This window comes from Engraulis encrasicolus, chromosome 23 (assembly GCF_034702125.1).
Source record: "Engraulis encrasicolus isolate BLACKSEA-1 chromosome 23, IST_EnEncr_1.0, whole genome shotgun sequence".
NCBI classification, from domain to species: Eukaryota; Metazoa; Chordata; class Actinopteri; order Clupeiformes; family Engraulidae; genus Engraulis; species Engraulis encrasicolus.
Window position 1 is genome coordinate 12,165,336 of NC_085879.1, and position 13,298 is coordinate 12,178,633.

At 44.8% G+C, this 13,298-nt stretch overlaps 1 long non-coding RNA gene across 1 annotated transcript; it reads right to left on the minus strand.

The window, feature by feature from the left end:
- Nucleotides 1-8,260: 8,260 nt before the first annotated feature.
- On the minus strand, nt 8,261-9,348 carry LOC134440226 (uncharacterized). Its single transcript, XR_010032929.1, has 3 exons — nt 9,275-9,348; nt 8,868-8,947; nt 8,261-8,501 (listed from the first exon to the last, which is right to left on the minus strand). It is a non-coding gene; the product is annotated as an uncharacterized LOC134440226 (long non-coding RNA).
- Between the last annotated feature and the right edge of the window lie 3,950 nt (nt 9,349-13,298).

Genomic DNA, 13,298 nt, shown 5'->3' on the forward strand with positions numbered 1-13,298 from the left:
GATGGGGTAGTGGATTGTACAGGTACTTCATTGATCACTTCGGACCAAGCTATGGACAAGCCTTGAAAGAAGGATCTCATTGCCTTGGCCAAAGGATTTCCTAATTCTGCATAGTCAAGCCGTTGTGGGGGTTGACGATTGCGCTCAGATCTCCTGAGGGGTTCATCAGGGTTTGTGTTTTCGTGAATACTTGTGGTTTCAGTCGTTTCATCATGTTGTTCCTCAGGTTCCACTACTTGTAGACTTTCATTTTCCTCATGTTCTTGCTCTATTGGAATGTCTCTATCTGTGGGGTTGTCGTTATCGGTGGGTGTGTCTTTATCGGTGGGTAGGTCTTTATCGGTGGGTAGGTCTTTCTCAGTGAGTATGTCTGTATCGGTACGTAAGTGTTCGGGATCACTATGGTGAGAGGTAGACTCGATCATCAAAGGACTATCTGGAATACTTTCGGACATGTCAGGTAAGTTCAGATCAGGTACCTTAGATTGGGTGTCAAGTTCAGGTAAGTTATGATTTACAGGACAAGGGTCTTGGGGCTCTTGGACATTGGCCATGGGAAGATCTGGGTGCACTGGACTCTCTGTGATCTCAGGGACAGGGGAACTCAACCAGACAGGGATGAGCGAGTAGTCGTCGTCATCCGAGGAGCTCTCTGCCTCTGCTACAGGGTTGGCACGTGTTCTTGGTCTGCGCGGCACCGACTTCTGCACAGGCTGAGTGTCCTCTTCGACAGGTAGGTATCCGCACGGAAGCAGCAAGTCTCTATGCAGTGTCCTCTGGGGACCATCTTCAGTTTCTGGTTTAATGGTGTATACTGGGAGAGTGCCTGCTCTTGTAACGACAACATGGACAGTGGATTCCCATTTGTCAGCAATCTTGTGCTTTCCTCGTATGCGGACGTTTCTGACCAGTACCCTATCTCCAGGCTCTAGATCTGAGGCGGTGACATGCCGGTCATATCTTGTCTTGTTCTTTAGTGCTATCTTTGCTGACTTTTCCTTTGCAACTTCATAGCTCTCTTTCAGACGGGACTTGAGGGTTTTGACATACTCTGAATGAGAGGAGTGTTGGCCCTCTGGCACTGGCAGCTTGAAAGCAAGGTCAACAGGTAAACGGGGGTGACGCCCGAACATGAGCTCGTACGGGGTGAAACCTGTGACCTCGTTCCGGGTGCAGTTATAAGCATGGACCAAGGTCTTACATGGTCGCTCCAACGGTACTTGTCTTTATCCTCTAGAGTCCCAAGCATGTTGAGCAGGGTGCGGTTGAACCGTTCTACTGGGTTACCTCTAGGGTGGTATGGAGTTGTTCTAGTTTTGCGGATACCGGCCACCCGACAAAGCTCTTTTATGGTGTTGGACTCAAAGTCGGGGCCTTGATCACTGTGCAACTTTTCGGGGAAGCCATAATGAATAATGAAATTCTCCCAGAGGCACTTTGCTACAGTCTTGGCTGTCTGGTTTCGTGTTGGGATGGCCACTGCATACTTGGTAAAGAAGTCGGTGATAACCAGCACGTCCTTGGTGTTACTCTGGTCTGGTTCGATGGAGAGGAAGTCCATGCAAACTAACTCCAGGGGTCTGGTGACTTGAATGTTCACTAATGGTGCAGCCTTTTCTGGTCGCGCCTTCCTCCTCACACACCTGCCACACTTCTTCACCTTCTCTTCCACATCTGATGCCATCTTCGGCCAGTAGAAGCGGGTCCTCACGAGGTCTAGGGTTCGGTCGACTCCCATGTGGCCCATGTCGTCGTGCAGACTGGTGAGCACTGGACTTCGGAACTCAGCTGGGAGGACAAGCTGGTACGCCCTCTGGAATCCCACTTGGCGACGGCGGTACAGGATGTTGTTGTGGAGTTCAAGACGATGGAGTTCACGGAGGTAGAGTGAAAGATCAGGGAGTTGGATGCGCAGAGTGGGTGGTGGCGTTTCCCCATGTTCGATCTGGTGAATAACATGTTTTATGCACTGGTCAGCCCTTTGCTTTTCTGCTATCTGTGCTTCTGAAAGATGCGGGATGGCTGGGAGGCCTCCGAACTGTTCTTCTTGTTCATAGCACTCGGGAATAGCACAGAATGATGTAGCAAGGGTCTCCACTAAGGCAACATGGTCTCCTTCTCTCTCATCATCCGGGCTGGCACTGAAGGCAAGTTGTCGCTCACAGATGGCCTTCACGACTGAATGGTCCACCTCATCTGGGTTCTCTGGATCGGTAAGATGGTCTTGAGTGAACTGCTGGATGCGCTCCTTCTCTTTCTGTGACCTTGGATCGTCTGCTCGCTTCTCGTGTTCCCTGCGTGATAGTCCGTCTGCATCTCCGTTCAGTTTCCCTGGGCGGTAGGAGAGCTTGAAGGAGAATGTAGACAGTGCAGCTAGCCACCTGTAGCTCGTCGCATCGAGTTTGGCTGATGTGAGGATATAAGTCAGCGGATTGCTATCCGTCACCACGGTGAAGTTGTTGCCATAGAGATAGTCGCTGAACTTCTCCGTCACCGACCACTTGAGTGCGAGGAACTCCAGTTTGTGCGCTGGGTAGCGACTCTCACTCTGTGATAGACCTCTACTCGCATACCCTATGACTCTGAGCTGGTTGTCTTGCTCTTGGTACAGTACAGCACCGAGCCCGGTGGTGCTGGCATCGGTGTGGAGTATGTAGGGTTTCTGGGGGTCGGCGAATGCTAGAACAGGGGCTGTAGTGAGGCTCTGGATGATGTGTTCAAAGGCTTTCTGGCAATCTGATGTCCAGCGGCTTCCAAAAGGCTCTTTGGGGTTGTGATACTGGACTGTCTTTGTTCCCGTGTCTCTCTGCTTCGCCTTCGACTTCTGGTGGTAAGGTGGGTAGCCAGAGGTCAAATTGTGGAGAGGCTTCACAATGCCGGAGTAGTCCTTCACAAACCTCCGATAGTAACCAGAGAACCCGAGAAACGAACGGAGCTCCTTCAGGGTACGGGGTCTCGGCCAAGTCTTCAGTGCTTCGATCTTCTGGGGATCTGTTTCCACGCCCTTCTGCGAGACAATGTGCCCCAAGTAGCGAACAGATGTCTGAAAGAAGCGGCACTTCTCCGGGGATAACTTGAGACCGTTTTCCCTCAGGCGATCCAGGACTTTGGCCAGACGAGCTTCGTGTTCCTCCAGGGTTTGGGAGAAGACAATGATGTCGTCAAGGAATACCAGCACTTCACGCAGGTGGATGTCGCCCATGCACTTCTCCATTAAGCGCTGGAATGTGCTTGGAGCGTTGGTGATTCCTTGTGGCATACGATTCCATTCCCAGAATCCGAGGGGACATGCAAAAGCTGTTTTTGGCTTGTCATCTTCATGCATCTCAATTTGGTAATATCCGGACTTCAGATCCATCACGGAGAACCATTGTGATCCACTTAAGGCAGAGAACGACTCTTCAAGGTTTGGTAGTGCATATGCGTCTTTGATGGTTTGCAGATTGAGTTTGCGGTAATCAACACATAGACGTACCTCGCCATTCTTCTTTCTCACAACGACGATAGGTGAAGCATATGGAGACTCAGACTCTCGGATGATTCCAGCTTCAAGGAGATCTTGAAGATGTCGTCTCACGGCATGAAAGTCGTTGGGATGGATGGGCCGGGGTCGTTGCTTAAACGGGGTGTCATCCTTCAACTTGATTCTATGTTTGACCTTGGTTGCGTGGCCAAAATCGAGGTCATGTTGAGAAAAAACGTCTGAGTAAGTGTTGAGTGTCTTGGTGATTCGGTTCCTCCATTCTGCAGGGAGTGGGGAATCTCCGAAGTCGAAGCTCAGATTGTCACTTTGTTGTTCATCTCGAGGAGAGTGTTGCAGACTGGAACAGACTGTAGGTGATAACAGTTGACTGGGGCTACAGGTGTTGTGGGTCTGGCTGATCTCGTGAGGGATGGCAAGTTCGGCGATGACAGAGTTAGAGGGCAGGGTAATGTCATGGCTGGTTTCATTTCTTATGATTACAGGCACCTTGTACGGGAACCGTGCAGGGATGGAGATGATGCAGCTATCAACGAAGATCCCACCCGGCAAGGACGAAGTGGAGGGTTCTTCCACTACTGCCCATCTCTCGTTGTTAGCTTCATTTCCAGTGACGACGCCTTCCAAGACCACCTTCTGTCCAGCAGGGATGATGCATGACTCGTGACGACCTAACTTCACAATGCCGACTTGACCTTCTGTGCTTTGGTGCCGTCTGAGCTGCAGTGTCCTCAAGACTTGTTGGTAGCCACAGTATATGTTACTTATCATGGTGTTTCCATCACAGAATTGCTCGTAAAGAGGGTCTAATGTATTTGTGCCAATCAGTACAGGCATGCTGCTACTGGAGCGAGTATCTGGCACTATCAAGGCAAGAGTCTGTACTTCGGGTTGTGAAGCAATGAATTCTTCGGGAAACTTTACATGTAATTGAATGTAGCCCAGGTATGGGACTGCCTGACCGTTGGCGCCCTCAACTTCAAGCATGTCGCTAACTGGGTGTAGCTGACAATCGGAAAGGTGGGAGTCATAGAAGGACTGAGACACAGTTGTAACTTGCGATCCAGTATCCAGCAGTGCATTACATTGAATTCCATTGACGTTGACATTTGCTGTGCTTTTGCTTCCAATTAAGCCTCTAGGCAGTTTTCTGTTATTTACAGTTCTGTGTTCGTTAATTGTTACTCTTCTCTTGACATTTCGTGTAGTAGTGGAATGTGTCTGTGTAGTGGAAGTGTTTGCTCTAACTTTGTTTTTCTGGTCTTGTGTTCTGGCTCCATGGTCTGTTTGTGTGTTGCTTGCGTCGGAGGGACGTGATTGACTCTCCTCAGCTCCTGTCTGTCCCACAACAGGAACTGTTAGTCGTTTAAAGCTACACTGGAACCATTTCGTGTTTCCCACTGCTTCTGTCTTGCGATCAATTGCCTTTTCTTTTCATCTACAAGACGGGGGTTGGCAGGGTCAGTGCAGCAGGGGGCAATGTGTCCATCCTCACCACAGTTAAAGCAATACCAAGGCCGGGGCTTGGTTGTCTGTTTCGTTCTGGTCTGTCTGTCCATGTCTGTATCTGTGTTACCTGGCTTTGGTGGTCTGTTCTGAGGCTTTTCTGCAGATCCCTTGCGATTAGCTCCCTGTGTCTTTTTCTGTGACATGAATGTAGTGAGCTGGCTTTGCAAACTTGCTACTTGCTTTCGCAGATCCTCAATCACACTGATGGCACCGGCACTGCTCTCCTCTGGTTCACGAACATATGCATCATGGAAGTGGACCTGAGTTTTCTGCTTCGTGATGCCGATGTGTCTCTTCATGCGCGTTGACTTGGCTTCCAGTCTGTCTTCCTCAGAGCGGATCATCAGCAGGAGTTCAGAGAACTGGGGTGGTTTGCTCTTCTTTTGCTCAAGCTGCAAGGTGCTGATCAGACTGTTATCCCAACAACCTCGGCAGAACTGCTTCAGGAGATGCTTGTCACCTTCTTTGTGTGTAACTCCCCCTTGTTTTGTGGCTCGATTTAAGGCTAGCTGGAGTCGTTGCAGGTAAGAGGATGACTTCTCACCGGGGTCTTGTAGGGTGTTCAGGAACTGGGCGAACAGCTCTTCTCCATCTGCGACCGTGCCGTAGGCTGAGTCCAGCAGCTGTAGGTAGGCGGCAGGGAGTGAATCAGGCAGTAGACCTTTTACGACGTCAACAGCAGGTGGGAGTAAGTTCTCTAGAATCTTTCGTGATATTTGCAGTGGTGACATACTGGGATCATTCTGTAGCAGCTCAATGTGTGTGCGCCATGTGTCATAGTCAGTCTCATGGTTGGGTATGGGGATCTTGCCGGAGAAAGAGCGGAGTCTCACTTGGGACTGCATGTGAGGGAAAGGATCCTGCCTCCGAACAATGTGCTCGACCACAACCTTTTGGATGTCAGGGGGGTTCACGTCGCTTAGGGAAAGGGACGGTGTTCTCTTGGCATTGGCAAGGAGGACATGGTCAGCGTCTCCATGGCCGCTTGGTGCAACATGAGACAGTGAGGTGTGCTGTGGCTCTCTGTGAACAGGTGGGGATGACACGGTCGCCTCGACGTGTACAGAGGGGGAATCGTCAGCCGCGTGTTGCATGGCATCTATATCCATTCCAATCTGGGACATCATCTCTTTCAAAACTTCGCCATAATCCTTGCCACTCTCCTTGGCTAATTGCTTGAGCTCCGTTAAGTACGTCTTTGTTACATTCGAACCAACTTTGGTGGTGTACGTGCTACTGAGTGTTTTTACTACATAGGTAGCGGGGGACTCACCTTGTGTAGTGTAACTGTAGGGTAAGTGGGGCTCTAAAGTTTCAATAGCTGAACTGCTAGAATACTCAACGATCAGGTTTTGGAAGAATTCTGAGTGTGGGTCTTCAACTAAAAGGACTCTATCAATTTTACCATACTGTTTAAGATAATCAAGGACTTGTTCATCTTGATCGGGTACCTGAGTTATGCCACTGACTAATACTGCATTTGGAATATTAACACTAAACTTTCGCAAAAAATCCATACTGGTGATAAGTAATTACTTAGTAATGTCTGCCCAATATTGTTACTCAACAACTAGCTCCTCCTGGCAGCAGGCTCGCCACTTTTGTAACCGGGCTTTCCCTTAAGAAAGTGAATTACAATTAAAATAATGAACAATGATACTAGGACCTGGATCAGAAGATCTAAGTAAGAGAGAGGAGCGAGTGTTATGCAACAATAATGAGTCAGACAAGATAAATCCTTTTTGAGTGAAAAACTCGTATATTGTTTACAAATGTTTGAATGTATAAAAACCCAAATAAAATAAAATAGTGTGCACACTTCAAATAAACAATGGTCCACGTGGCCTTAAACAAAATAAAAATGGTAAAAAAGTGGAAAAGGGGGGGGGAAAGTTCCTTGGTAGGGTACTTAAGGGTATCTGTGGTCGCTCTGGGAAAGGGCTCTGGGAAAAGCTCTGGGAAAGGCTCGCCATCAGTGTCCTTGACCAGGTGAAGTCCTGGCCCAGTCGTCTTCTTTGGTTTCTATCCTTCCAAAAACCTGACCGTTGCTCCTAATGATGTGCTCAAGGGGATGAATCCGGTGAGTAGTACAGTGATAGACACACAGCGGTGAACGGTGATGCCTGGCAGTTCTCGGGGGTTAGCCGTCGCTCCTGAAGATGGTGATGTGTGATCAATACGATGGTGGAAAGTTGATGCCTCTGGTGGTTCTCGAGGGTTAGCCGACGTGGCTGTCAGCTAACATGTGGCTCTTGTTGATGTTCTCACTTTGGCGATTTTCCACACTGTCCGGTAATGCTCAAGAAGTTGATGTTGATAACGGTTGATGGTAACGTTTTCAACATCAAGTGGCTGGCTCAGACGATGGTTGTCAAAGAGACTGAAACAATCCTTGCGCCACGGTTTCATTCATCGGCTCGCGTTCTTAGGGCTTGCGTGACATCTGATTGGCTGTAGTAAATCTTGCGTGTATGTGTAGCTGTTGTCATATTTCATGGGGAATACTGATAGAACAGGGGTCACTCTGTTTCGTGTATCTTGCATAGTATGTAGTGGATGCGAGTGGATGGTGTGTAGGTCGTGAACTGTGTTGTTTACACTGTGTGTGTGTGTGTGTGTGTGTGTGTGTGTGTGTGTGTGTGTGTGTGTGTGTGTGTGTGTGTGTGTGTGTGTGTGTGCGCGTGCATGTTCATGTCTTTTGAACTCCGGGTTTCACAATGGTTTACACAAAAGATTTGAGTTGAAAACTAAAACGTTTACGTAAGTCTTACATAAAATCAGACATGTTATGTGAAAACAAATGTTATGAGAAAAAATGAAATCTTGAATGTTTTAGTAGCTGCTACTCAAAGATCTAACATGCTCCATTGACATAAATATTTCGAGAATGATGCAAAAATCAATGCAATTAGTACTTAGCAGAGAGTTAAATGTTTAAAGTAAACAAGCACAGCATGTTTAGCTATATTGGCTCTAAGTTTTTTATTTCAAAATTAAAAGTTTTATGTTTTCCCATTTTAGAGCCAAAAAAAAATCTTGGTTGGCTTTTTGATTGCTGGTTTATACTAATGCACTAGGCTACCACCCCTCTGTTTAAACCAAATATAACATGAACTTTAATTCCACAAATGTGAACAATGCTTTATATCACGTGTTTTTTTATTTTGTTCCGTGTGATTAACAAACAAAAAACAGTAGACAATAACATAACAATCATACAATGCACAACAATCTGTGCTAAAATGTAGACCCAGTCATAGAGTCAACTGTCAATACATTACAAAGAACACATTACAAATCAACCTCAACACATTAGGCAATTTAGTCATTTATTTGTTGTCCATTTCTGAATCTTTTATTAGGAGTTGGAGGCTGAAGGAGCTCCATATAACTTGCAATAACATGTCCCCCAAAATAGTGTCAGACTTCACAACACAGTCAGTTGTTTATCCTTTGGAGTGTTGAGCAGAGCTGATAGATCATAGAGTTCTTGTGGTCCCATATCGGCTGCCTGTGGAGCATAAATAATAAGTGTAAGGCTTTCATGAGGACTTGTTGGATTAGGCCCCTACAGCATGATCACAGGGTTTGCTACACTGGTTTATACAAAAGTTCAATATGTGTACAAAAGTGCAATATGTCATCATGAAATTGCAACGTATCACTTGCAAATACACTGCAGATGTATGATACAAGAAAAAGATTTGAATGAAAGGCCTACACAATGCTAGCCTAACTAGCAGTAGCTAACATACTAAGCTAAACTGCTAACATAACATACACACAGTGTAGCATCAAGAGCACCTAAGGTCACACACAGCAACATAGTAAACTACTACACATACACACCAACACACTTTTATGGGTCTTTTCTTACCTTGAAGTGAGGTTGATAGACACATTTTTCCATGCCAAGTTGTCAGTTGTGGTTTGATGGTCACATGGTGTTGAGTAAATCTATCCCCCATTGACAGATTCACCATTTTTAGAGAAGTTTGTATTTTATGTTACATTTTAATAAAATAGGGTTATATGGTTCTGACATGAATGGGTTCTTCTGTACACAAGACAGAAGCTGGTAAACAATAAAAGAAAACAACTAAAACAACCAAAAAAGTGAGTGCCCCAGCCTTAGGATTCGAACTCTCAACCTCAAGATAAAGACATGTTAGTGTGGTTACATGCAGAGGACTATCCCCTACGCCACTCCTCAACTGGTAAGAGTCATGCAGGTTTTGTATTATTAGAAAGTTAGACCTGTTTGTTAGAAAGTATTGGACTTACTCATTATTAACAGTCAAATGTGTTTCACACATTCCACTTCAAATCCGGCCAACTGACATCATACTAAAACAATAATGTTTGAATGTGATTTTTTAAAAACCTACATTCCATGCTGGGAATTGAACTTGCAACCATCATGTTTCAAGGCCAACTGCTTGAGTGTTAGCCTAATACTGCCCAAGCACAACATGCTGACATCCATCTCATATGTCAGATATTAGTTCCAATTGACGAATTTGTAACTTTCACAGTTTCGCGAAAAATAAACAATAAATATCTACTTGAGTGTTTTTTTTATTGATAATACAGGATTCAAACCTGCAATCCTCTGATCTTGTGGCCATTTCCCTATCCAGACTACAGCAGCTCAAACATTGTCTTGCTTCACCTTAAATGTGAAAAAAATTGCTAATTAAAGCTGGAGTCATGGGTCAGGTGGCCATCTGAACATTTTCATACCATGTTCCAGGAAGTATGGAAGTAGGTAAGGTTATCCCCATGTCGGGGATTGAACTCACAACCATTGAGGTTGAAGATCAGCTGTTTAACCACTACTCCATGGTCGCCTCAGCTGTTGTCATGACATCTAACCACTCATATTCCAGATAGAGTTCCAATTTACAAACTCAAAGACTTTGTGTTAGGATGTCAGTTGTACTTATAAACACAATGCCAACCAGAGTTAATTTATTGGTACTGAAAACTTGTTGAGAACACCTAAAATGTGTATGTCATCAGGACATTTTTGCAATACTGAGTACTACAGTGTAAACTTTTCTAGTTCATAGTACTGTTGGGGAATACAGTGAACCATGATTGGCAATCAGTTGCTGTAAGGGTGAAAGCAGAATGAAACATTGTTTTTGTATAATTAAACATCCCTTCAGCTTACTTTTCATTACACCTCATAATTGCTTTCCATGTCACACCTAGCTTTGCTGAACACTGAACAGAGAGAGAGTCACAAGCTGTTCAATCTCAGGGGTAATACCCATAATGCACATGTAATCCAGGAGCAAGGCATGATGGCTCAGTAACCTTGCTCCTTGTTCTTCCTTTTGCTTAACAAACTGCACAGAAATGATAAAAAACAAGTCCGACAGGCGGACAACAGATGCGTCCGTCTATGCCCGTTCTGAACCTTTTTTGCCCAAACGCCCCCTTGGCCTCCTCATAACCTGTCAAGGCAATTTATCAATAAGCCTACCATATACTGTATAAGCCTGGATTTGAAAAAGTACCATAGGATTTCAACAGTGTTGGGCAATTTACTGAAAAACTGTAATGCATTGCTGATTACATGTTACTGTCTTTTCAAAATAATCCCTTACACTACATTTAGCAATGTGGGGACCTAAGGCGAATTTAGCTTAGGGGGGCCATCGGTCCATCCCATATCACATTTTTTTTAACATAAAATCTCTATTTTTGTTAGGCTATTTTTTTTTTTTTTAAATCACTTTTTTTTTTTTTTTTTTTTTTTTTTTAATTACAAACATAAAAAACAGGCAAACATTACAACCCTTTCTGGACAGATTTCAATGAATAGGCTATTTGCAATTTTGCATAGGCCTACATTAAATAAACTAAAATGTGAAATTCTCTTTTCACTTTAATATGAGAGCAGTGATGTCCCCCCCTCATGTTATTTCATGTGTGAGCATGATGCTGTCACCTATTTGAAGTGACGTTGATGTTGGATTTCATGGAATACTTTTAAATGCCGCTTTGGGAAGAAAACAGAGTAGGCGACAGGTGAACTGTATTTCTGTCAAAACAGTGGTTTGCAGGCGTTTGCGTTTTCACGTGGATATTGTCTTCGTGGACCGTAACAGACAAACCGTAAGTTCCATAAACTAATCAATGAGACATTGGCTACGTGTACATGATGTTTTTAAGTCCGATTTAATAAATGCGATTTAAATAGATCGGATTAAGAGTTATTTTGCGATGTGTATACATGGCACTTTCACTTAAATGCGATTAAACGTCTGGGGAAAATAAAGCATTGCGATTGGACTGAGGACGCACGTGCTGAGCGAGCCAAATAAGGCACGGGGGCGTGGTTCAATGCCACCGAGATGCAGGTCATCTTCCCCACGAAAATCGTTGCCTCAGGCGGACTGAAATCACAACATTTCCCCCTTTCTCCCTGGATCATTTACAATGCTACATTAGCTACCCTGTTAGCATAGAAAAACGAGTGGTCAAATGGTAATGTGGAGTAACTTTGTTGTGCTTCATTACTTCGTGGGGCACTTTTACATCAATATATGGAAGCCACAACATTTATAGTCGCTTAGGGACTTTAAATTAAGGAAAACTTTCATGTGAAAATCAACAGGAAGTGCCGCCATGTTTTTCTCACTGGCAAAGAGCACGGTTGGTTTGCACGCATGAGCTCCAGGCCAAAACTGAGCGACTGCCACCTTGTGGACACAAGAGGGAATCACAGGAGGGAATCACAATTCAGAAACGCATCACGGGAGGGAAACACATCACGGGAGGGCGGACGGACGGACGGACGGAGGGACGGACGGACGGACGGACGGACACCAAAGCCTCTTATAGAGATGCGTGGGACGCATCTAAAAACAAAGCTGGTTTCTGAGTTACACAGCCAAGCTGACGCCTCGGCTCTGTCGGTGAATCGCTAGCATGAGGATGCCTGCAAGGTTATTGAGAAACAGTGAACAGTTGCCATCAGTAGTCTGTCAATTGATGTTTGTTCACTATCTGACATCTAATATCTCTCTGTCACTCACAGAAGAGGCCTACACGCTTGCATTAATACAAAAAGAGAGAAAGAAAGAAAGAAAGAAAGAAAGAAAGAAAGAAAGAAAGAAAGAAAGAAAGAAAGAAAGAAAGAAAGAAAGAAAGAACATTTTCATTCAGCTCTTGGGTGAGAAAGGATTAGGCCTACTTACTGACTTGTAATAACTTCACAGAGAAAAGCGAATGCTCAAACCTGTTTCAGATTTGTTGAAAGACTCTGGGTTAATGTTTGACTCTTATCCCTCTGTATCTTAAGAGGAAATCCAGTGAGAAATGAACTTTGGTAAACTGAACACGTTTGTGTGTTTTAGTTGGGACTATGGCCATCTGTTTGATTTCAAACTATTTGTCCGTTTTAGTGGTAAACAAACCTTTTCCTTGCTAGCTAATGGGGCATTGCATTAGCTTCCAAGCTAACTTGACGACACTGCCATTAAACCCTTAAATAAGCCAAAAGTAGCTCCAGACTTCCTTTGAAAAATAACAAGGGCCCTGACATTTAAAACAAGGCTTTGGAACATCCTAATGTTCAGGTTGTTTATTAAAATGTCTAGGTATAAAAGCCAGTACACTCCTTCATGTCAAAAGTTCCTTTTGGTGATTGCACACAATGCAACATTGAAACATTGGCTACAAGTTGTGAAACCTAGTTTTAGCCCAAGGTCGAGGTAGACATTCTGTACATTTCCACCACTCTCTCCAGCACTTTCTTTAAGTCCTTTGTTACTTTCCACCATGCTGGCCAAAGGCACACTGTTATAGGATGACTGTTCAGGGTGAAAGGAAGGGCTGTGCTGGCTGTTCTGTTGAATACTAACCGCAGGGACGGTATGGGACGACCATCCTAGCGTGATAAGTTTGTAGTTGGCTGCTCTGTAATGGCCGTGGGCTGAATATGCTGAGAAGGTGTTTTCTTATCAAGCCACCAGGGAGAGCACAGCAGTGTGTATGTGTCAGTGATGATGAAGGAGCATGCAGTATGAGGTTGGTATGAAAGAGGTGGATGGGGTAGCTTGAGACTACCAAATGCACACACGTATGCTCACATGCCCAAATGCACAACACAAAAATACATACACACCCTCACACATGCATATCAGATACACTAGTTTGACCCATTGGACACTCCTTAGTTAAACAAGTACACATCTTCACATTAATGATGACACTCACTCTATCAATACAATACATCATTTACTATAGCCTATGTAGTATACCATTGTTATCACTGTGATATTCAGTAGGTAGG